This window comes from Cupressus sempervirens, chromosome 5 (assembly GCF_028749045.1).
Source record: "Cupressus sempervirens isolate cs-2001-9-10 chromosome 5, ASM2874904v1, whole genome shotgun sequence".
Taxonomy (NCBI): domain Eukaryota; kingdom Viridiplantae; phylum Streptophyta; class Pinopsida; order Cupressales; family Cupressaceae; genus Cupressus; species Cupressus sempervirens.
The window spans coordinates 875,483,499-875,510,640 of record NC_143122.1 but is presented as its reverse complement, the minus strand read 5'-3'; the positions used below and the strand labels follow the sequence as shown (position 1 = coordinate 875,510,640).

At 30.6% G+C, this 27,142-nt stretch overlaps 1 pseudogene; it reads left to right on the top strand.

Moving 5' to 3' along the window:
* Nucleotides 1-6,036: 6,036 nt before the first annotated feature.
* LOC149558720 (syntaxin-related protein KNOLLE pseudogene) lies at nucleotides 6,037-6,830 on the top strand (annotated as a pseudogene).
* Nucleotides 6,831-27,142: the final 20,312 nt, after the last annotated feature.

The following is a 27,142-nucleotide window of genomic DNA, read 5'->3' as shown; positions in this document are numbered from 1 at the left end:
GCCTAATTTTGTAATATTGTTGGCAAAGTTGAATTTACCTAGTGTGAAACCTCAAGAAGATGAGCAAAACTATTAATTTGTAAATTTTAGGCTAGGAAGGAGATGATATATATTAAACTAATAACTTGAAAGTTGGTGTAGAGACCCATTAAATTGAATACATTCTAGAATGAATTATAAAATGAATTGACACCCAAGGAAACTTTCATGAATAATAATTTGTCTTGCTGAAGTATACCCTTCGAAACTCTAGGAGAATCAAGTTCAAATTTGGAAGGTGTAAAGTGGAAAAGGAGACTGCGGAAAAAAAACAACCATGCAAATTTGTGGAGAGAGTTTCCATAACTTAATATAGAAGAAAAAAATAATTCTATACATGTAACTAATAGGGTATTGAAGGTTACACTACCAAATTTCTTCTTAAGATGGAGGGATACACTGACAACTTTGTAACTTGATGTTGCTTCAGCATGATGCCATTGCCTTCAAAATTGAGCTAGGGAATTGAATGGTCAATTGAAAAATCTCCTGGCTTGTTAGAATCCTTGGAGGTTCTATGTTGTTGTGCATATCATTATGTATGGAACTAAATAGATTATCTAATATAGGTCGTTCAACCTTTTTAGTATGGTCGAGTTATCTATTTCATATCTCTATTTCATTCTATGCTATTGAGTGTAGTCACAATCTCTATTCATTCCTCAATTTGTTGGATGATTTTGGCCTTTCCTACATTTTGTTTCTTTGTGGAGACCTCCATCTCTTTTGTTTTTGTAAATCCCCATTTCCTTTGTTTGATGGAAGTCCCCTTGTCCTTTCCTTACCCATTCTCATATTGAATTGTGCACTATAAATTATATCAATAGTATAAATTATTTTAGTCAATTCTTATAAAGAAAGTGTTGCTCATCTATTAATTGACTAATGCAGGTTCCATTTTTTGGTTTTGTAGATAAATAAATGTGTTGGTGTTTGTTTTGCTAGTTGTAATTTTCCATAGGTGTGGCCAAGAAGGATAAATTGGATGATGGGGCTCAAAATGAGTTGCACATAAAAAAAGTAAGGTTTTGGCTACAAGGAGCCTTGAGAATTTTAATGTTGAGGAAAATACTGATTCAACACATACACTTACATTCTCCCAACCAAGGTAATTCAATCTGGGAGCATCCTAGTTGACAACAAAGGCATGTTGTTCCTTAGGCCTGATGAGTGCACATTATCCATACCTTGTTCAATCCAAATAGTTATAGGCTTGTAAAGTCTTTCACTATGAATTAAGAGCCTTGCAAACCACTTACTCCTATTGATTTAATCAAAACAAGTATCTCAAAACACTTATTCACCTAGGGTCTCACGACTGTCATGCTATAAAAATTAAACCAACATTCATTAAGAATTTGCACAAACAAGCATATCAAGAGGTCTGCTTTGGAAGGATAATGGAGAACATTAGGCTAGTCCTTCCCATCAATTTTCATGAAATTCAAATGGTGGGAAGTCAAGTTATTGAATTAATATGTCCACTGGAAACCCTATATAGGATTTAGGGCAATCAATGCAAACAATGACATAAATTGAGAAAATCTTAATGAAATCACACAAATGAAAATGAAAGGCTTTGTGAATAGATGACATTGATTCTCAATCTTAAAAAACACAACTTTGTATTTTTGCATAAATACTTCTATTCTATAATTTGATAGTCTTGAATATTTGTAATGTCAATCATATGGTTTCTATCGTCCTTAAAAGATGGATACAAGGATTCACATTGCATCCATGTATTTTATAGTTAAAATTTAGAGTGTTCTATGCATTATTTAAGAGTTAGTATGCTTTATACATGGGCATTAGAGGATTTTGTGGTCAGTAATGTATACTTTTTGTGACCTTTGTAATGAGGAATTGCACTTGTGAAATTCAAATGATAGAAACTGCAATTTGATTTTCTTAGTCATTGAAAAGAGTTTGGGTTGAACTAAATTTGCTTCTCTTTCACATATTTATTGGTTTTCTACCATTCCTTGGTTACATTGAACTGGCAATTGGTAGGAGTCTACATAGATTCCATAATACTTCTATTTCTACTACAAGAACATAATGATTTGTTATCCTGATTTATTAATTTAAAGATACAAAATTTCACTTTTGAAGGTACACATAGTGCTAATATTGATTTTTTATTCTAATTTATTGTTAAGATTATACGCATACTGTAACATACTACTGTAAAAATTTAATGTCTAAAAAGGTTTTTAAAAGGCACAAAATGATTAAAAATGGTTCATAAAACATTAAAACCTACTAAAACATGATTGAAAATGGATCTAAGGGAGTTTGGGCATGAATTTCCAAAGGTACACATAGTGAAAGATAATCTTGTCTATTTGGAATGGGCCTTAGATAAATGACTCCCAATGGAGTTTGTAAATGATTTTGATTGATTCAAGAAAATTTTGATCGACAACCAAGATTTTAAAAAAAAAATTGTTGAGAGTTTGATCCCTCAATCTATTCTTTATACTATAATAAGGTACGAGCAGTCAACTTTGCAAATTATTTGTCAATGAAATATGTTTGTTATCAAAACTATATAAAAATGACATCTATTTCTATGTCGATATGATCTTTCTACATTGTTCATGGAAAGGTAATGGTTGGCATGTGTTTGAATGATTTGATGATGCTTCGTATTATTATGATCAAAGCTTGTACTATCCTAACTAATTGTGACATTTGTGAATAGTAAGGTTAACTATTATGTGATCAGTATACAAGGGCTTTTAAAGAAATAAGATTAGGGAACCATTGGCTCACAAAAGGTAATGGAAGAGTTTAATGTAATACTTATGTTTTATTGATATTGCTTGTGACATTTAAAGACACCGTGGTTTATTACTAAGGCCTAATAGGTCTCAAGGCTTAATATTGTGGCTTGAGATTGGATGTACATGTTATTGATTGAGATTTTAGGGTGCTTAGAACCTAAGGGTCTTAGTGACCATATTCATTAATGATAGTGAATAGTTTGAAAGTATTGTTTCCTTATGTTTGGTGATCCTAATTGAGGAGATGTTTTTGGGTATGTGCAAGATCATGGTGTGCCAAAAAGTGGTGATCTAAAAAGTTTGAAGTTCGAAAATAGCTCAAATCATTCTAAAATTTATTCCAAATTTTTTCCCAACCAACTTGATTCTAAATGAAAATAATTAATATCTTTATCAGGTCTACTATATATTTTGATACCAAACCTATATGGTCAACTTTTAAAACATCCTAAAACTGTGCTCTTTTTTCCACCAAAATTTCATGAAATGAAAAGAGTTTCTTAAGAATGTTCTTATCTTTCCATAAATGTAAGGTTTGTTAAATTATGAGTTTAGTAAGTAATTATTACTTATTTTCTAATCGAGTTACATATAAAGTGCTAAATGACACACTACTTGAAAAACAACTATAACTTTCAAATAGTACAAAAATTTTTAAATCCAAAAGTTGCATCACATTCTATGTTTCTTCTACTACAAGAGAAAAAAAATGAAAAATTGAATTTTGCATAGTTTTGAATTAGTTAAGGTGGTCAAACACAAGATTTTTTTTATTCCCAAAATACTAAAGTCAAAAATTATTTAATTATTATTTATTTAGAATAAAAATACCCAAAAATATGTGCCACATCCAAGCATGAGTCTACTACTTATATCTAGATTATTATTAAAAATATTATCATTTAATTTTGATTAAGGTGGTTAAACATACATCTACTTCTTATTTTTGTTCTAAATTTTTTGTAATATTGCATTAAAATTCAAAATTTTGACCAATTTATTTTATTTTATTTTGAAATGTGTCCTAGTAGTTTAGAAACTAGATTCAATTTGCTAGAGATTCTTTTCTCTCAACTTTTTGATATAAAGTTAATAACAAGTAGAAAATTGCACGTCAAGTTGACATAATCTTGATTTTCTAATTTTTTATTGCCACTTAAGAGCATAGTTTGGTTGACCATGATCTTGCACATACCCTTTTGTTGTTAATGAAAATCTTTTCTTCCCAATACATTTAATAGTTCAATTTATTGTGTTTTACAATAGAAATTCATCTTGAATCATATAAGAAATTTTATTTCACATTAACTAGACCCAACAAAGAATTTTATATATTTCCCTCTAGTCCCACAAATTAATTCAAGTGTGAATTTGTCACAAGCCATATTTTCATAAGACTAGCATAATATTAAATTTGAATAATTCAAAGAGCAAATTGAGAAAAAAAATTTAATGCTCCATTGTTAAGAAGCATAACATTTGAATTAGTCAACAGAAATTTGAAAAGAAAAAGGCAATGCTACATTATTACAAAGAATACTTTAATACCTAGTCATTAAAAAATAGTTGTTAACCATTTCTATTTCATCTTATAACTTGCTAATATTTCTCCTAGAGAATGCACTTCCATAGTAGGACTTCACTACAACTAAGCCACCATGAAAATAAACATTTTCAAATTCATTTGAACATATTTAAGGCTAAATGAATTAAATTTTTAGACAAGTATATATTCCATGCATTATCCTATAAATCTATTTACACTCAAATGGGAATTTTGGTCACTTGAAGCCTTCCATCATCAATTTTATGCTCTATTAACAACAAAAAAACTAAAAGTATATCATAGATAAAAGAGAAATTGGTGTTGGACTTTCTATTGTCATTTTTTACAGTACAAATCAAATATGTGCTAGGCTTTCATCATAAGTTTAAGGAAATTAAGTAGAATGAAGCCATGATGAGTGCCATTGAGCCACTTCATGGCTCACATTTTATTGAACATAACATTCACCAAGATTTGCAAGAATAATTTCTATTCATGCTCAGTAACCATTAATATTTAAATCTACCAAGACACAAGAAAATATCATGACATTAATGTTTAAGCATATATATTTAATTTATTTTATGATGTTTTGACATGAGGTTTCAAATGTACCTCACATTTCATTGATCCATGCTTCTTTTCAAGATCTGCATGGTAATTTGGTAGTAGAACCTTGTTAATAATAGTTTATATTTCAAATTCTAAATTTAGATATACATAGGAAAAATATTGTCAAAATAGCATAACAACCATAATTCAAATAGAAAAATATGTTCCTATGGACTTAATCTTTTATATTTTAACATAACCTTCTTGCTTTCACTACAAAGCATAAATTGATAGTATTCTCTTACCCAAACCTACTAATCGATAAAATAATCAAGGATCCAATTTTTTTTAATAGGCTTGTAATCATTCCCAAACTCCTGACATGCTACTATTATAATAATCTTATAGAAGAGATACATAGAAAGAAACATAAATAATCTTATAACAGATATAATCAATCATTGGTAGTAGAAAAAAACATAACAAATGACAATCATATTATTTAATGAACAAGGTAAGAGAAATTCTTGAAGGAGCAAAAAAATAATTCTTACACAAAATAAAAGAAATATATTTGTAATCTATGAAATTGTTGTCATATGTTAAATAGTTGTGTAGATGCATTTAGATTTGATTCTATATGATTATACTGATCATATGTGTACAATAATATGATTGAAACTAAATATATGTGCATGTGTCAATATGAATTCCATAAAAAATAAATTAAAAAACAATATTAGGGAAGGAAAGGAAGTGCAAGGTGGGGGAAATGTGAGGCTTTAGTGGGAACACCACCTAATGAGATTGGTTAAGAACTACATGAGCCAAAGAGAGCTATCATTTCTACTCTTGGGCTTAGGTTCAAGTTAAGGAAGCCCTATCAAAATATTTCCTCCAAGCATATATGAGTTGGTTATTGAGGTAACTAAGCAAGGGATCCTCAATCATAAGAGGAAAGAATGATGGCATGATAGATGGAAACATTATGCATAATCTTGTAGGTATGTCACCTCATGAGTATGGTTCAGACCACATGAGATGGCTAATTTGGGAATTGAATAGTAACTTGGCCACCTTTTCTATGAAGTTGGTGCTATAAAATGTGGCATGGAAATTATTAAGGAACTTCTTAGGAAACTTTAAAAGACCAACAATGAGACAAATTAATTAACAAATCCCAAGCACTAAAATCTTTGAGGGATCATATGGATGGTGATATTGTCACAATCCTAAAAGAACCATATTGTCACAATCCTAAAAGAAGGTAAAGAAATTAAGGGAAAGATTGAAGGGCTTCACAAAGACAAGGTCACTAATAGGAAACTACCAAGATTCAAAGAAGGAGCACCTACTAATAGCACCCAAATATCTATTACTAATGGTCTACAAAAAAAGCTTAAGGACTAGATGAAATAATTTTAGAGCATAAGCAAACATGATTTCGAGGAGTATCAAGAGACCATTGAGAGAAGATACTTAAACATTATAGGAAAAAAGGAAAATGAGGAGGTAATAGAAATTTTTTTTTCCATAGTGGAGAGTGAAACTTTTCTATAGAAGGTCATTTAGGAGCAGGGTAGAGGCCAGATTCTAGATACAAATAATGAAATAGAAGAAAGACATGATGCTACCAAAGAGATTGAAAAAAGTTTCCTTGAGTTGCACTAGGTCTTTCTTGATATGGTTTTTCTTATTGACACATAAGGAGAGGATCCTAATGACATTGATCACAATGTTTTTCATGTTGCTCAATATGTTGTGAACACGGTACCAAGCAACTCAAAGGAGAAAAGAAATACCAAAGAAGTTCCAAAAAATGTATGTGCATAGGTGTGATTCTACTCTTGATTTTGATTCTTATCATAGTGATTCTCATTCCAACTACCTTCCATAAATCATAGAATTATGGCATAGATGTCAAATGCTTGAACACTAAGGGGCATTGTGAAATCAGTGCAAGGTAGAAAATTAGTGATGCAAAATTTTCCCGAGTAGTGATACTGTTGTGATCATGGTTGGATATAATGATATATGTGTTTTGGGACTTCAAAACTCATTGAAAACTTTTAAGTCTTTAGTGAACACACAACAACATGGTGATTTTTCGTTGAATAAGATGTAAAGAATATAGGATTTTCCATCACTATTGGAAGTGAGGAAAGAGTAAAGAGTTTCACTTGAGCTCTTTAGTATCGCAATGAATTGAATGTAGTATTGCTTGGTTTTTTCAGTTTATGTAAAGCTCCCTATAGCACAAAGACATTGAAAAGGGAAATGATTTCCTTTTCAAGATTTATCACAATATATGTATGTATTATAGTCATACAAGTCTTTGGTATAGTCATGTAGCAACATTAAATTGGCATTTTTCTTGCTTATGAAAAGCTCCCTAGAGCATGAAGACATTGAAAATGGAAAAATATTCTTTGTTTTGGATCTATCACACGATATATTAATTATGGTCATGCAATTATTTGTTGTAACAATGCACCGAAATTAAATAAGATTTTTTCCCCTACTTATGTAATTCTCTCTATAGCATGAACACTAATAAGAGCATACAATTCTTTTTCTACATTCTCAAAAAGACACTTCTAGTTTATCTTTACAAATTTCTTAATGGTTTGGTTGTTCATTGTGAATTACATCACATTTTAACCAATATCCTTTTTCAGAATTTATTGATGTCATTAGTCTTTCATATTACATGCAATGAATATAATCTTAGAAATCACTTCTTGGTAAGAAAATACAAATGAGATATGTGGATAATATGTAGATGTAATAATATACAAAGGTTAGCTTAAGTATGTGATAATGAATCGCTTCTTGGTAATAGGATTTACTCAAAAAAATAACATTTAGTAATAATTTGAACGTGATTTGCATCACAATATATAAAATAACTATGAGAAAATTCATCTAATTAGCATCAAATACATCTGATGCAAAGAGCAATCAATCAATACTAGAGCTCAACTTGAGAGATTGTGCATTCAACGGTACTCAACAATGGATTTCCCTTCTACATATGTTTTGAAAAATTCATCAATTTGTATTCAGCATCATATCAGTTAGGGTTGTAACTAATAGCTATTTATAGATATAAAATGTACTTGGTTTGGCATTCAATCATTCCAAAAACAATTATCATACCAACATGGATGGAGTGTGAAATGATGGATGCCCTTTCCCTGCGTTGATGCTTGGCAACTGCTTGGTGAGATAATTTTCATTGATGCTTGGTGATTGCTTGGCGGCAGCTTAAATCTATAGGTTTTATGTTTTTCAAATGCTTGGCGTGAGTGGAAAACTATAGGTTTTAGGCATTTTTGCTATATGTAGGAGAATTTTTGGGTTTTATTTCTATTTTTAACTGCATACAATTTGTTTTTTTAACACTTATGAAGCTAACTAAATGCTAATAAGTTAATTATTAATAATTTATTATTTAAATTAAGAATTGTATGGTAATTGATTTGTAATTTAAATTTAATCAAAATTAGAATATAAATTAGAATCCTATTGCATGTATTACCATTTCAATCACCTTCATTACAATTATTAGTTATTTAATTAATTAAATAATATATTTTATAAAATTAAATTGATTATGATAAATATTAAATTAATACAGTTCAAATTTTGATTTTGAATTTAAATCTATTTGTCAATTAAATAATTAGAATATCCTATACACACACACACACAGAGATTAGTCAATGATATGCTTGATTCAAAAAACTACATAGTTGAATTGTGATATTAATAGAACAAGTGAAAATATATGGAGAACTAGTTCTCATGTTTTTATTTTTAAAAATTATAACTCATGTTTGTTCTTATTATATCTAAATGGTGTTTATCAATATTAGATTCTAAAATCACATGAAATCCAAATTTTTTGTGTTAGTGAGGTGTAGATGGATTTCTCATGCAATTATCCTATTACCAAGCAATTATTTCTAGTGAAATGAAACTTATAATTTATATATTTCTTTATTATTATGTTATCAAATGTTAGTATAAATGAGTGATAATATTTTATTCATTCATTTTTTTTAAGTAATTGATTATTTGTTACTAACTGTTTAGTCATTTATTTAGTAGTTTTTGTTTAGGAAACTAATTTTTAGTGACTAGTTTTTACGTCATCTATTTAGTCATTAATTTTATAGTTTATTCAATCACTTTCACCTAGATGTTCTTGTGATTGTATCTGATGACTAAATTAGTCACTTTCTTAATCATCTATTGTTATAAATTACAAAGAAATGGTAGAATGTATTCAATTTTGGTCACATGACTAAATATTTAAGTGGTTTGACTAAATGTTTTAGTCACTTAGTCACATATTTGCCAAAATGTACTAGTGTACTAATATTCACCAAATTGTCAAATTAACATGACATAATTTCTTGTGCCATAACCAAACATCATATTTTTGTGCCAAAAAACATGTCTGATTTGATAAATTTATATAGAACAAATCACCTCTTCTTTATCAGTAGTTCCAATAAGCTTACCACTAGCATCATGTATCTTGGCCTTCCTATTGTGAAATTTGTCTCTCTAACCTAATTCATTTAGTTGTGAAACACTCAACAAATTATACTCAAGTCGTTCAACCAAGTAAATAGTGTCACATGTTATCTTGTCAGCCATTCGAATAGTACCTTTACCTTTTACAACACATGGGATATTAAATTACCAAATTTAATACATCAACATTTGTGTGGACCAATATCTTGAAATTTATCTTTGTCACTAGTCATATGGTTGGAGAATCCATTGTCAATTATCCATATATCACTTTTGTTCACATATAAGATTAGTGCATTTTTCTCATCTCCATTGGATTCTACATTCATAGAAGCATAAATTTTTTTATCATAATTACTCTTAGATTCATTATCAATTTCTTCTTTTCTAATATAATAGGATTTCTTACCTTTTTCATCCTTATTTCTCTTGTAGTCATTGTCATCTCTTCTTCCTTTGTACTTGTTTTTCTTTCTTACCTCCTTATCCTCTATGTTAGGATACCTAGCATCAATATGACAAATCTTGTTGCATGAAAAAAAGAGGTATTTTACCTTTTTATTTACCACTTCCTCTTCCAAATATTTTTCTAAGGAGGGCCTCAGATTCTTCAATCTCATCATTCTAGAACTATCACTATCACTCTTCACATAATTTCCTTTTCTTTTCCTAAGAACCAATTGTGACTTGAATGCACATTATGCATTAGCAAGTTGGTAGTTATCAAAGTTAGACATCTCAAATATAGTAAGTATACCAATTACACCTCAAAGTATTACCTAGTGTACATCTCAGTTCTTGAATTGCAAAAACTTTGATGCCATATATAAGAAGTAGAGTCCTCAATAAATTTCTTATAACTATTTCATCTTTGATTTCTCCATTTGCAACACAAATAGAATTAACAACTTCTTTGATTCTTTTTTAGTATTGTATTATGTTCTCACATTCCATCATTCTCATGTCAAAAAATTTACATCTTAAGTTCTCCAATTTCGCTCTCAAGACATTGTCATCATCTCCATATATGACTTTTAGTTTTTCCTGCATCTTCTTTGCACTATCACAATATTTCAAATCATCAAGCTTGGCATAGCTTAGGAATAAGGCAATCTCCAACATTGCTTGGTTGTGTTCTTGTTTTATTTTTAGTTCTTTAGCTGTCAAAGGATTTGTTATTATCTTCACATATTATGCATCCACAGATTTGATAACAACTTCACTAATTCTGGATATATATAACCTTGTCAAGGTTTGTCACATGGGATATTCTCCTTGTTAAGCTTTCATCCATCTCTCTTATGGGTCACAATTTTAGCTTTAAGTACCTTCAAAATTATCTCTATAAGAGCTAGGATCTAATACCAATTGTTAGAAATGTTTACAATGACTGGGGGGGTTGAATCAATTACTCAAGGTCCATATGTTTCATTTGAACATTAAAACATATACACTCACTATTCCTCAATCTCTACTATACACATATTATCTTAAACATAAGTTTTTTTTCTTCTTGAAAATATTATCAAATGTGAAAACACAATTAGCATTCAACATAGTTTGACACTAGGATTTTACATGGAAACCCAATTTGGGAAAAAATGCCAACAACATGTCACCCCTTTTCACTGTTTTGAAGTGAGCTCTGTTAGGAGCCAACCCTATCAAAGGTTGACAAAACACAATATTAAATGTGACCTTGTTAAAAGATTTAATCACCCTATTAGGATTGTCCTTGTTAGATTGATTTGATCATTCCATTAGAATATCACATAGTTAAAGGATTTACATAGATTGTTAAGTCTTCAAGTCACCGTTAGGTCAACCTCTATTAAAAGGATTTCAATAAAAATTGTTTAGAGTGACTAGAAATAAAATAGTAGGTTTGATTAGTGTGATTACAACTCACTTTGGAAGTTTATATCTTTATTTGGTCCTTGTACTGATTTTCTCATAAGCTATCCATTTTTCATCTCTATTTTTGATTTTCTTGACAATCCTTCAATAAATGAACCTTCTCACTTCACCAATACTTAAGAAATCTTCTTATATATTTACTTATCAATATGAACAACATCCATGCAAGATTTCTCCTTGACACTTACATTCACTGACACACTCTTGTCTACCTTTGACCTACCTCTATCTATATACCTTTATCATATGCATCATACATCTTTACGCACACATACACAAACACACACAATTTTTTTTGGCTATACACCTCTTTAAATAGGAAATTAATTCTTTACTATTTTTGACAATCACCATAGATCTTAGGTTTTAAAATTAGGTTCCACATGATGCATTGTATCTATCCATCTTCTTGATCATCCTCTAGAAACTTCTCTACAATCTGTCTATTAGGTATGTATCTAATTCAAACCTTGAATTTAATGATTCAACTCATCCATATTATCTTCAACATAGCTTACATCTCCCAAGAAATCAATTGAGTCAATGAGACATGATGATTTACTCAAACTCATTCTCAAAAATCTTACTAGGCAATCTCTAAATTCTAACACTAGATCATCACTAAAATTCCAGATTGTTGTAAATATTTTAGTTTGGCATCAAAAAAATTACTTGGTCAATACTAATTCTTGGTCAACACTACATATTCTTGGCACTACTTGTGCCTTGGTTGACACAAGCATCAATCGCTATTCCTTAGCCTTTTAATCTATTTCTTAGCTTACCTTAACATTCTTGATATAAACAATCACTTTTCTTTATCAAAGTCTATCTAATCAAATATCCATTGTAACTTACTTTTCATATCTCAACCTTTTGTCTAGGTTCTTTTCTTATGAAGAATTTCGCAAATCCTTTTCATCAATCAAATAGAAATGACATTTAGATTATGTAGCAATATGTCTTATCAATAGATTTTTCATCATTGAAAAAATAACAATTTTTCCAATTATAAGTTTTCAACAATAAAGTAACTTGGTCATAGTGATGACTTACTAACTCTTTATTGTGTATGACTAAGTGTTTGACACTAATTAATAGACAACAAAATTTAGACATACCAACAATATCTCCCTTTGACATTAGTGGAATAAAACAATTTTTCATGATTACATCTTCACATTACACAAATAATAGTACCCCCCTCCCCCTCCCCCTCCCCCACCCCCTAAGCCTATGACTTAGTTCTTATAAAATCTAAAAAATTCATTTAGAACACAATATACAATACATATATTACATGACTCAAATATTCAGATATTTCTTGTCATAACTTTATTTTCATTTATAAGTTTTGCATTATTCAATGTATTTCTTATCTATCCCCCTTTATGGTTCTCCTCAATTCTTCCATATCTATCCTCCTTGTTTTTGACTCTTATGTATGCTACTGGGGTTGTGTAGATGGAATCAAACCATATTTGGAAATGAATGGTTTATGTGTTTGAATGATCATGTCAATAGAATGATCCTATGTAGTTCTCATTGATTCCAAAACATGAATCTTAATCAATAATAGAAAGATTATGATCACTTTTAACTAGACCTTTTGCTAAAGCCAACTCACACTCCATAACCTCCAAGTGAGGTACCAACATGGTTTGTATGGAATTAATATGAGTCGTCATTCTTCTATCTACTATATGTATCTATTGTAATGCATTGAGTATTATTCAACTGATTGAGAGATAGTGTTCCCTAATAATTTCATATCAGCCTTAATCCTTTGAATTTTTGGCTGATATTTGTTTGTAAATATTGGAACATCACAAAGAATATTGTATAGAATTTGTATTTTCTAAACAAGTTCTTCAATATTTTGTACATTTTTTTTTTAATTCAAATTTCCTTAATGAAATTATAGTAGAGATGTTCTCTATTAATTTCTTTTCAAACTTTTTTTAAGACAAAGACATTAGTTTTTCATTTTCTTCAATATCCTTAGTGTTGACTTTTTCAACTATTTGCACTAACTAGGAAACTATGGGGAAATTTTCATCAATATTCTATACATAAAAGCAATAAATAAAAATATCGATGATATAATGAAACATTGTTTCTCTCTCCTTAACCCTTCTTGTACTTTCCTTCTTGCTAAAATATCTTGCCAGATGACAATCTGTTCAAATGTGAGATTATTTAGATCCCATTTCAACATTTCAATAACTTCATACAGAGTAACAATATTATTTGGATAATTTTCCTTTTTCTTATTTCATTTGATGTTCTTATATGTGTTTTTACTTAGCACTACTAGAGTCCAGGTAGGTGATGAAGTTTTACCACTCGGTCTAACTTGTATTTCAGTGGTAATGACAAAAATAGCTATGGTTGACACTATATCTAAATCTTTGTGCATTTCTTCTTAATTTTCCTTTTGCTTCTCTTTCTATTTAGTATCCTAAATTTCCTCTACTAGAGGTCTTGAGACATTTTGTCCTTCTTGACCTATAATAGATTATTCTAAGTTTGATTCCTTTTCTAGTTCTTTTTTATTTTGCTTCTCCTTGTGTGACTCCTTAGTGTCTATTATCATTGTTTTAGTTTGTGAATCCTATTGTTGGTGTTGCTCCATCTATTTTATTTGTTCATTAAAATAAATAATTTAGACTTGAATTTCTCCTGTCTTAGGATAGTCCTTTATCTATTGTAATACATGTGTGTCAGGTGTAGTATTATGAATAGGTGATCCATTTCTCTGTAGGCTTGACACACATGAATCTTCTTCATCACTTTGGACATCCTCAATAGTTATTATTTCTATTTATTTATCTTACTTATCTTCTTTTCTAATCTTGTCAAACTCTTTTGTATTTAGTCCAAAAATGTATTTCCGCAACAATTTATTTTGTTGCACAATAGCCTCAATTTTATTTGTCAAAATCATAAATGCTCTACATTTAGGAGAAAATCTATTATTTTTCTTTTCTTAAATGATGTCTTTCGTTTAATTTTTAGCTCGGGCATAATTTTGGCTAATGTACCTTCTTTTATTTTCTTCACAATTTTTGTTGTGTGTTTCCACTTACTGTCAATTCTACTATACAAGTCACTAGGAATCTTGATTTCTATCTCTAAAATTGTCAATTCAAATTTTGACATCATGTCTAATATGGCTTCCTCTATCCTTGACTTGTCAGTATCACTCATTTTATCATACTTTACGAACTTAAAATTTGATAACCGTATAGAGCTCTAAAGGTCATCACATACCTCACCAATAGTTTTAGGCTTTGTATGCACAATGAATCAGTGGTGACCAAGTTCCTCAAACTTAGTTCTCTCTACATCAAAATCATTAACATCCTTTTACTTTATCAACCTTCTTCTCTTTGGCTGACTCTTAGTGTCTAGCATTTTTCTCTTAGCTACACTTGAACCTTTGCTTAGTTTTGTAATCTTTGCCATACATTTCTTCAATGATGGCTTGGAATTGACTATTGTCACTACATAGGTTCTTAGTACTTGTATTGTAGAAGGAGAGAGGGGCTTAAATGTTACCTTCTTGTATTCTTTTGTAAGCTTAGGCCCAATGATTTTGATTTTTTATCCTTCTTTTTTGGTAGGAAGATCAGCGCTAGGTCTTATCCCCATTTCTCTACACTTTCTTCATCTTCCTCTACATCACTATAATTATCTTAATCTTCTCCAAGATCTTGTGCTAGCATTAAAGGTCCTTCACCTTTAGTCCATGTGCCTAGTTTTCCTTCTATGTCTTCAATAATCTTCTCTCTTCTTATCAATAGAAGCAATCATTATGTCCAAGTTTATGTTAGCTTTTTCTTCTTCATATTTCCCAATAGAGTTGGCCTTCATATAAATTTCTTCATTAAGTAGTGTAGTAATAGTTGCAATCACATTATCAATCTCAATTTCATAGCCAAAATATTTAGGCTAGCCTATGCTTTGCTTAATTGGTTGTACATATGTGTAGTCAATATCAAGTTGAAACCACACATCATTTTAATTTTTCTCTACATGGATGTAGGAATCCTTAATCACTTCCTCATTTTTAATTTGAATTCATCAAAATATCCATCTAGAATATTTTACAAATTCTTTTCCAAATTTGCAATATATTCATTGATTTTCCTTGTAGCAGGTTTACCTTATTCCCATACCACATTTCCATTAGTTTAAAAATAACTCTCTCTATAAAATAAAATGAACATGATCAACGATCCAAAATTACCCATTTAGTTATTTCCTTTCTTGGTTGATAATATATTAGCTGCTAGTTTCAACTATTGTAACTTAGCAAGATCATATTCATCATCTCTCATGACCATCTTCCATGCCTGATCAATAACCATACATGGCACACTATTCATTTAGCTTGACTGATAAAATTTATGAGAGATTACTCTCATTGTAAACTCAATCAATGGATCAGTGACAATATAAATAGACATGCCAAGTCTATTCCACTCAGCCTTAGTATTCACCTCAATCATTTATTTTCTTTAGAAATGCATTGTCTTTGTCTTGTCAACTATAGGGTATCTAGTGATACCATGAACCATTTAAAAAAAATAAAATTGACTGGTCTATTCTCCAACAACAACTTTATGTCATGAATTTGGCTCAACACAACCTTGATCTTTTCAATTAGATGTTTCTCAAAAAATCTAGGGCATTAGTTAACCCTTTTCTCTCAACAATCTTGAACTCATCCTTTAGTATTCCTTTAACACAAAAAATTTCATATCCGACACAAATCTAATAGTCCCAAACTTCACCAATTTTAAACATGTAGTAATGTCATAGATCGTGAAACATAATGACCTTAGGTGGTATCGATCATAACACACCCATCAAATCTCCTTTCATAGAAATTTTAGGAATAACACAATTTTTAGGTGGAGGAAATGAGTCACTCTTCACCAATTGACATTTCTTACCTCTCCTTCATAATTCTTAACCAGTGACATTGATGAAAATTTTATTTTTCATTTATAGGTTTCTAATATTTTCTTTTTGAACAACTTAGCAAAACCTAAAATCAGTACTTGATCACTCTTCCACTATCGATTCCCTCCTAATTTCCTATGAAAATTACTTCACAAATTTCTTGAACTACTCTGTGCTCTCAAAATCTAAATGTGAGGTATGAAAAATAACTTCAAACTCACAACTTAAATCTCTTCACTCATTCAAGTTAGGTCTTTCAAAAAAATTGTGCCCTCTATTTGGTGGAATCCACCTATCTTGGTCATTTCTAAACTTTTGAACCCATTCTTCATTATATAGCATGGTCAACACCATCCAACTCATCCTATTCATCACTTTTTCATTGGGGGCACTTGTCCATATTGCAATACTCAGTCAATATAGACAATATTACTAATGGTCAACACCCAAAATGTAGAATAATTCTATTGCACTATATTTTTATAAATCTTTTCTAATCCTTCTTTTCTCACATAGATATGATATTTGGTACAATTTATATTAGGAATTGATGTAAGATAAGTCATTAGGTATACAATTCCTTACATACTTTTCTTGATTAGTTTGAGGTAGTGTGATCACCATCTCCATTGGAGTGGGTGATCCTCACTTCATTTATTCCACTTCTTCCAGGTTCCACCTTTTTTCAAGTTTGATTCATCTCTTTCTTTTTTTGTTCAACACCCACTTTTCCTTTCTCTTTGATGTGTTCACTATTTGGTATTTGTGCTTGAGTCCTACAGTTCTTTCTCACATGTCCATCCTTGTGACAATTAGTACAAAATTTATTAGGTGCACTGACCTAACTTGTGGTTTTCTAGTTAGGTTTTACCTATGATATATAGTCATATGCTCTATGTCCATACTATTTAAAATTGTAGCAATATCCCTAAAATCTAGGTGCAATAGGTGTATTGCTCATTATTGATCTACACTCATGTAATTGATGTACTTGCTTCTTACCATAAAAATTTTAACCTAAAATCTTAGATTTAGGGTTTTGCACACCTTTCTTTCCTTGCAAATGTTTGCAATATGTCTAATTTTACCATAGTGATAGCATGTAGGTTTACCTTTTGATTTCTCATTCCTTAGCTCTCCACTTTTGGATGATTCTCCTTTTTAGTAGACGCATGTTTCTTTATGTGACCTAACCCAAAGGTGTTACTAGATGACCTTAGTGATCTCATTAGTTCTTAAAAATATCTTATTGCTTCATTGGGATTTTATGTCCTTTCCACAAGTTCTTTCTTAGATCTTAACTCATTCCTTAATGGGCGATTCTATGATCACAATTGTTTTATCTCCATATCATTTTTGTTCACTTCCTAATTTTCAAACATCAATTTATTCATCATGTTTAGATGAGTGTTTGTAGGTTTTCATACATAAGAAAACCTTTCTTCAAGTATGATAGTCATTTTTCATTTTTCTTCTTTGACCATAGCATTGTCTTCTTCAAATTTCTTATTTTGTTTGATCACTTCATATAGCCGTATTGACTAGATGTCATGCTCTAATTTTAGTGCTTTGATTTCTTCATTTGAAATAATGTTCTTCTCCAATAGATCTAAAATGGTTGCATCACTTTCATTTGAATTTCTATCATCAAGGAATCCTTGTGTATCAACTTCTTTATAAAGTGTGTCTTTCTTCTAAATAGCCATATATATTTTCTCTTTCTTAGGGATTTCTTTAGTTCCTCTCTTGCTAGTTCAAGTTCCTATAGTATGAACTGGATGTCAATCATTTGATGATCAATAATCTTTCCCGATTTATAAGCATCCATCTCCAAGATCTAAACTCTTAAGGTCTTAAAATTCTTTTTAGAGAACTAAGCTCTGATACCAACTGTTGGAAGTTTATCGAGAAATTTAGATATTGAGAGGCGGGGGGTGGGTGTGTTCAATTAGAATCTATAAAACTCTATCTTTCAAAACAAATTTACTATATTTACCATATTAACCATCTCATATCTAGTTTATGCATATCATAACTTAAAATATAAAATGCTAAAATAAATCTAGCTATGCACCACATCCATGAAATCTTAACACATAACACAAGAGATTTTGGTAATCTTGAAACCCTTAAGGATGAAGGTAAAGCTAGGTTAGGGATGCCACCCACAAATCTTCACTACAATAGAAATAAAGTTAGCCTGTTAGGACTATAATTTTGATCACTTTTGTCATCTACCCTTTAAGGATTCTTCTCTATTAGGATGTTTACACAACTATTAGGTCTACCTTGATTAGAGAAGTTAACACTTACAATGAAGTAAGTACTCTATTAAGAGATCTACAAAGGTATATTAATTTCACTTTGTTAGGAGATTAACCCTAATTAAATCTATCAAAACTTATTAACTAGCTGATCCTAAAGTTTGCACTTACATTTTTGGTTTATGGATCTCCTTCCAATATCTGATATGATCTCTTAACTAATATTTCTTTACACTATCTTTGACTTCTTCATTAGGTCGCTAACTCTGTTGTGTCAAAACTTTTGCATGTATCCTCCAAAACCTAATTCTTTCGCATAATACTTCAATTCTTTCATCTCTTCTATCATTCTACACTATGTTGAAATAGGGTTTTAATTTTCCAATTCAAATGCATATGTAGATTCTTGAAGATGCTTTCCTTTTTGCCTCTTCATCTTATTGGTTGTCCTTGCTTCATAGGGATTGGTGATCCGTGTTAAAAAATGTAACAACCATTGTAAGAAACTGCAAAATAATTAAATATTATTTACATATCCGCTTCAAACAATTTACTTCAAAGATTGTACCATTCCTAACATTTTTTTTCTCTCTATGTTACTCAATAGACACTAATCTCTAACACTTAGTTGTAATTATTCTTCCTATTGTTGTTTGGTTGTAACTAACTTGGCTCCTTCTATATAACTCATCTTCTATGTTACCTTTCTACTTAGCATTAATTGTATCTAGCTTGTATAGAAGTACTCGATGACCAAATACTTTCTTGACTCCTATTGAGCTTGGCTTATACATGATTATTTACAAGTATTTACATAATAACTTAGTCATAGTGATGACCAACTAACTCTTTCTTGTGTATGACTAAAATGTTTGATACTAATAGACAAAAAAATTAGAGATACCAACACATCTAATTATTTTTTACATGGATTTTTCCCACAAATGATCTTTACATAGCCAATAAAGTCATGTATTATACCCTTTGGCTGCAAACATTAATATTAAATATGTTACTTTTATGGAGTGGAGTGTCCAAAATTACTATGGGATCTCTTGATTATTTTATAGTTAATATATGTGTCAATAATATAAAGTTTGTGCGGGAATATATTCTTTTAAGAGTTAATTGCTATGAATATAAATTAATAAAGGGTTAAAAAGTGTGGTTACTCATTTCCTCCTAGTTGATATGAAATTCTAGTGATATGTGATGCAATGATTCTTTATTTTTTGTAGTTTCATAACAACAATCATATTTCAAAAAGGATATGTAAAGATGTGCTATTCCCATCTTTTGTAGACAATGATAGAGAAGAACACCATAAGTTTAGAGCATTAAAATAAGTAATCCTCATAATTTTCATACAAGACTAAAGTGGCTTTAACCAATGTCAATTCTACCATTCTTCTTTAATTAAAACTTGTCTACTTTCATCAAAAGAACTGGTTCACATTAACCTTAAAAGAGTGCATCTAAAATTCCTAAGATCGAAAACCTAAATACAAATTTGGCTCATGCATGGAGGAATCCTTTCAATATTAAGAAACCACCATATTTTATTCATTTTCATAACTGGGCGAATATTTTTCCCTTAAAGCATATTTATCATGTACTTCTTATGAAAAATAGTTTAGAAAGATATATCTTATTTCCTTTTTAGGTCTCAATTATTGTAAATTAATAATGTATTTCATTATACTTAAACTAGGTAACTAGTAGCTTGAATGTGTTGAGAGGACTTTAAAAGCATTTTTTTGGAGTTGAAATGCAATAAAGTGCATCAAAATGCAAATTTGGTGTGTTTGGCTTCAATTTTGTATTGAGAACTACTAGAAGACCGAGATATTCTTCATTGCCTATTCAATTATTTTACATTTCATTCATTTTTCTTATGCATTCATATTTTACATAAATATGGGGCATCAGTTGATATTTGAAATAGTAAGTTTCAATGTTCAAAACAAGGTGAGTATTGAAGTATACAGCATCAAGATTTATGCTCAAATGAATATAATTTTTATCCCTCTAATCAAACTCATTAACATAGGAAACATTTGAGATCACATCATGGCTTTGATCATAATGTTTTACTCTGATGCATATCTACTCTATTTTCCCTTATTAATTAAATTATACAAACTACACTTCAATGTCTATCTTCAACATCTATATGTGGTAAAAAAAATTAATGATATCATTAGGTCTCCTACTACATCTTGTATCAAGGAAATGATTCTTTATGCTACCTCCAAAGAGAAATTTGGAAGGGTGCTTCATGGTGTTCACTATAAGTTGCAGGTCACAGATCCCACTAAGATGGACATTCATGCCATTAGGGACCATGTGTATCAGATCATATGAAAAGCGTAGGAGTTTCAAGATCTTAGCATATAAAAATATTGACATATCATTCTAGACTTCTAAAGAAGATCTTTCCTTCTGGTTTTCTTCATAAAAATATGTGTTTTAACGAAAGTATCTATTGTACTACATCATTATGCTTGTTGGAAATGTATAATATGAAGGTTTCTAGGTCAGTTTAAGAACTTCACTATGAGGCTATAGAGTTAAGAAAAATCAATGTTATTATTCAATGATAGTTATCTCATATCCATGCTATCATTTATTGGTTGTAGTGGAGGAACTACCACATGATTTTGTAAGAAACAAAGCATTGGAAATAAATAAATTAGTCTAGTATTTTTAGTGAAGTTATTTGTTATGCTACTTTTTTTCTTTGTTTACTGTCTTGTAAAAAATAAAATATTGAAAATAATTACATTGACACATTAGATATTTAAAATGTAGGAAAATAATATTAATTAAAAAAAAATGATAGATTTATTTACTATAGTACTACAAGGACATAATTGCCTCTCTAGAAACAATAGTTGGGACTAAATAAATATTTTTTCCAAAGAGATGAAGGTGAAATTGTCTCTAAGGAGACAAAATTACTTTTGTTTCATATTTTTTTATAGGTACAAAATTTTAAAACATATTTTAATACACTAGATTAAAGATGATATTGTAGACAATACATAAGTTATTTATTGTCTACAATTATGACATTTCATTAAGAAATTGTGGAAAAAATGTCAAAAATGTCTTCAAACACCCCTCTATATAGTAGAAATTTATGCAAAGTTATTCAAGTCAAATACTTGAAAACCAAATTTTTAATCTCATCACAGTCCTACAAAAAAATAATTCATTTATTCATAAACTTGTTAGAAGTGCAGTACAGTCTAAATTATATTGTTATCCTTTATAACCGTTACCAATAAACCAAACAAAACTCCTACTACTCTTGCTTATTCCCACTATAACATCCGCTTTTAAATCCGCAATATCCGAACTTGTCATATAGCATGGGCTCTTTGTAATTTATACCAACAAATAATAATTGAATAGATTATATACATTATTTCAGTCTACAATTTAGTTAAGAAATAAATATGGATTAATAAAGAGATGAAGAAGAAGAAGAATGTATTTTACCAGACGCAAACGCAGAAGAAGAGACCAGGAGCATGAGCAATATGAATAGGAATACCTTCGCCATCTCTGCAATCACTAACTTGTCTCTTCCTTGAGAAAAAAGTTTACTCGTGGTAATATTTATAGTTGAACCATGCAGCAAATTTCTACATCTATGGAATTTTGTAAAACTTACGAGGAGAACATAATGACGCCTAATGGGTCGTTAGTAGCGATGCAAAAATTACAGTGACAACATAAATTAATGGCCTTTGACAGTAACTACAAAGCTTGAGATAATGTCTTAAGTAGGAGTTTACCGTAAATAACCTTAAAATTATAAATTCTAATTGGTCATTAGTTGCTTTGTAAAATTTATGATGAAAACATAAATTAATTCTTTTCTTAGTGTGTGATGTTTAAGGATGGCCTAAATTAATGATCTTTTGTATAACCATGTGACAATTTCTACAAAGCAATGGAAACAAATCTTGTTATGCAGGTTTTTAATTTAATTAATAAATTTAAAATAAATATTTTAGTCATTTGATTCTGTAAAGCTATTTATTGTCTACACAGGCATCTAAATATCTGTAATAAGGCATATAAATTCTTTTTAATAATTATATTAACAATGATATTTTAAAATCTAATTGTCTTGTGTTAGGTTTTTAGATGCTTTTATAGCCAGCCGACCTTCACCTATATAGGCATCAACAGGTCTATAATAAGACATTAATTTTAATGATTATATTAAAATTAGACATTTTATTTAATTATTAAATGTACATAGCTATGACGGTACCTACAAAGCCTCATATACTATCCAATTTGGAGTTGGCTACATAATCCAAATTATGTACATTGAAGCTAGCACTTGCTTATTATTCAAACATAGTCCACTAATTCTGCATTGATTGCAAAATTACAACACAATTTGTTTTTTATGAATGGTCTTTTTTTATTAATAAATTAATATACTAGTTACAAAATCATGATAAAAATGGCTAGGAGATACAAAATCACCCCATGAGTTCACCCCACGAGTTCACAACCTCCCTCGGCACTACTCTTGGGGCCTGAGCGAGTTGCTTGAAGATAAATTTGAAGAAAGACTAGGAAAGATTTTTGAAATGACATGGGAAGATATAAAATCAAATTCTTTTGGTATTAGAAAAACTTTTTTTTATGTTGTTTTAAAAACCCCTTTCAATTCATAGTTTTCAATTTATTGAATCTTTGTAATGTTTTATTATTACCCATAGTCTTTGATTTGATATCCTTTTTAATCTCAATAATATGCCTTGTATCCCTTCTATTACCCATGCAATACTTATTACTAATGTACTCATTGATTTATGATGTTTAATCCTTTGGTACCAATATAGTATTAAAAAAATTTACGTAACATTGATCACCATGTTGGAAACATATGATAAGATAAGTTACTCAGAGAATCAGAGGAATCAGTAACTTATAAAAATTAACATTTATTTACCAGTTAATCCTTCATGTGTATTTTGATCTAATTTTGTGCACAAAAAACTAAAAGCATTAAAATATTCATAACACTTTGACACAATATGGTGACCTAGAATCCTTCCAAATAGAAAGTAAAATTGGGGTGGGGACGATACCCACAAGTTTTAGTACTACATTATAAATTTGGCTTGTTAAGGCTTACAATGATCACTTTTGATGATCTTCCCTCTTAGGAGCAATAAGGACTACTAGGTCCACCAAGTGCAAAATGATTTACTAACATACAATGAAGTATGCACTCGGTAAAGAGATTTAAAAAAGACTATTAAGTCTACCTTGTGAAAGAATTTAACTATTCCACCTATTAGGATGAACCAATGGTTGATCTTTGATTTAAAAATTGGTTTGTTGAATGAGATTCCTTTGAGTGTAATAATCACCTTGTTGTAATAGAAAAAATGTGTGTTTCTCTTTATCCTATTGTATCCTTTTACTTTGCACTTCTGCTCTTTGTATGTCACATCTAATAATCTTATTTCTTACCATTGGATGTGATACAATACAATACATATATACCATTCCAAATTAAAATTCAAAAAAGTTGATTATAATACAAGTTTCACCAAAATACACAAAGTTAGGCTAGCTATAGGAACTTGGGTTCTGAAGACAAACTCAGATAGGTTTTGATACTTGGAAACCATTATAATTGTTCAGCATTGTCATGCACTCAGTAGATGTATAATCTTGGCTCATACTAATCACTACCAAGAAGTTTGAACCCAGTCTGCATTGGTGACTCAGTAAATAATATGAAACTTGATATTTAAATTGAATCACTTGATTCACACTAAATGGCTTGGTCAAGACTATCATTATGAGCTTGGCATGAAATAAATCTCTTGGTTGACACTACATAGCATGGTCAACACTAGATTTACATTGCTGAATCTACAACCTTGATAAGCATTGAAGAACTTGGTTTGCACTAAGAAACTCGGTAAACACAATAAAGCTCAGTTTACACTGATAATCACAAACTTGGTAGAAACTATTTGGGGAAAACTAAATATTGTTACTAAAACTTGGTAGCAACTATAGAACTTGATAAAGCCTAAATTACTTAGTTAACATTGTTAATTGTACAATAAGATCAGTAGTTGTTAGCTATCATATTTAGTGTGTGTGTCACTAATAAATAGGCTTAACTAAAATTTCAACAAATCCTCCTTTGGAATTTGTGACAAAAACACTTATCAATCAAAAATGAATTCTTAAAATGTTTCAAACAATCTTATGTCTTCATCTTGTGTCTTTAACTTGGTGACATACTCTATTTTTGAGACTTTTCAAAAAAAATTTTGTAAGAGATGTTTATTTGAACATCTATTCATGTATAAAATATGATGCTCCCCCATAGATTTATATTCGATATACTTTACACGTTATATATATCTTCTTAACTTCTCCCCTTTATTGCATCTTCTATTACACTTCTCCCTCTTTACAATATGTTATATACATCTTCTTGCCCCATTTTGACATAAATGCCAAAGGCGTATTATATATAGATATTCTAAAATGTGAAAAGAAATCATAATGTACCTTTAGAATTACACTTTTCTTGTATGCAATACAATCTGCACTTCTACTAATAATTCTATCATGTGATCACCAATAGAGAAGTTGTTATCATTGATGAGGTTTTTAGCATGTACAACATGTTTATTGCAATGCATCCAAGTTAGGAAGAATCATGCCTTGTATATCTATAAGTGTATCCCTTATCCTTGCTTCTTCCCTTAGCAATTCTTCTTGCATATCAGTTATGTTAGATTGTGGTGACTGATCAGGAAAGTACTGTACATACTTCATAAATAGTGGAAGTAGCTGACATGGTAGCCGACATATTATGGCTGATCTTATTACAATCCAGTGATTACAACCTGATTACAATCCATAATCCCTTACAGCTCAATACCGCCGCAAGAACCAATTTCGTATCACCACATATAAAAAATACCCAACCCTAAGCCTTTTTTATACAAGTATTAAACCGCTTTAGGGTTATAACATGTCGGCCATATGTCGGCCATAATATGTCGGCTACCATGTCGGCTACCTCCACTATTTATGAAGTATGTACAGTACTTTCCTGATTAGTCACCACAATCTAACAATCTCCCACTTGGGAACTGATCAAGCTCCACACTAAACAACAATCTCCCACTTGGAGACTGATCCTGTAGCAATACAACTACCGCATGGGGCTCCCACTAGATCAAACCACCCTAGACTCTGCTGTTCTTTTATTCACATTTAGTCTAAAAGACCAACTGAAGCTAAAGAGGAGTTCAGCTTCTCCCTTGTTACAACCTTTGTCAACATATCTGTTGGATTTTCATTGGTATGTATCTTCTCCAGCTTTAACTGTCCATCCTCCAAAACTGACCGAATGAAATGGTACCACAACTATATGTGTTTGGTCTTAGAATGCAGAGCTGAATTCTTAGCAAGATGAATGGCACTCTGACTATCTGTGAACAAATAATTATCCTTCTGAGGATGTCCCAATTCTTCCAAGAAGAACTGAAGCCATATCATCTCTTTGGCTGCCTCTGTAGCAGAAACATACTCTACCTCTATAGTGGAGAGAGCATTAATCTTTTGTAGCCTAGAAACCCAGCTCACGGCTACCCCACCAACAGTAAAGACATAACCTGTAGTACTCCACCTGGTATCAATATCCCCAACCAAATCTAAGTCAACATAGCCTGTAAATCAGTAGTAGAGCCCCCAAAGTGTAAACACTTATTGGATGTTCCTCTCAAATATCTGAGAATCCACTTGACAACATTCCAATGCTCAAAACTTGGATGACTCATATACCTGCTAACGACTCCCACTGCATGTGCAATATCTGGCCTAGTGCATACCATAGCATACATCAAACTTCCTATAGCTGAAGCATAGGGTACCTTGGACATCTTATCCTCCTCTTCCTGTGTCTTGGGACACATCTCCTTAGTCAATTTCAAATGACCAGGTAAAGGTGTGCAGACAGCTTTAGCATTCTCCATAGAGAAACATTGCAGCACCTTCTCAACATAATCAGCTTGAGATAGCGTCAATGTTCTGTTCTTCCTATCTCTGCAAATCTTCATACGAAGGATTTGTTTTGCTGCCCCCAAATCCTTCATAGCAAATGCATGTGCTAATTGGCATTTCAGCCCCTTAATATGATCCATGTTAGACCCAACTACGAGCATATTATGAACATATAAACATAAAATAATGTAGCTAGCATCATCCAACCTCTTAAAATAAACATAGTAATCTGAATGACACCTATTATATCCATGCTCATGCATAAAACTGTCAAATTTCAGATACCATTGCCGAGGTGCTTGCTTCAAGCCATATAAACTTTTCTTCAATTTGCACACTAAGTTATCCTTACCTTTGACCTCAAAACCCTGTGGCTGAGCCATATATATTTCTTCATCCAAATCACCATGAAGAAAGGCTATTTTAACATCCATCTGCTCTAAATG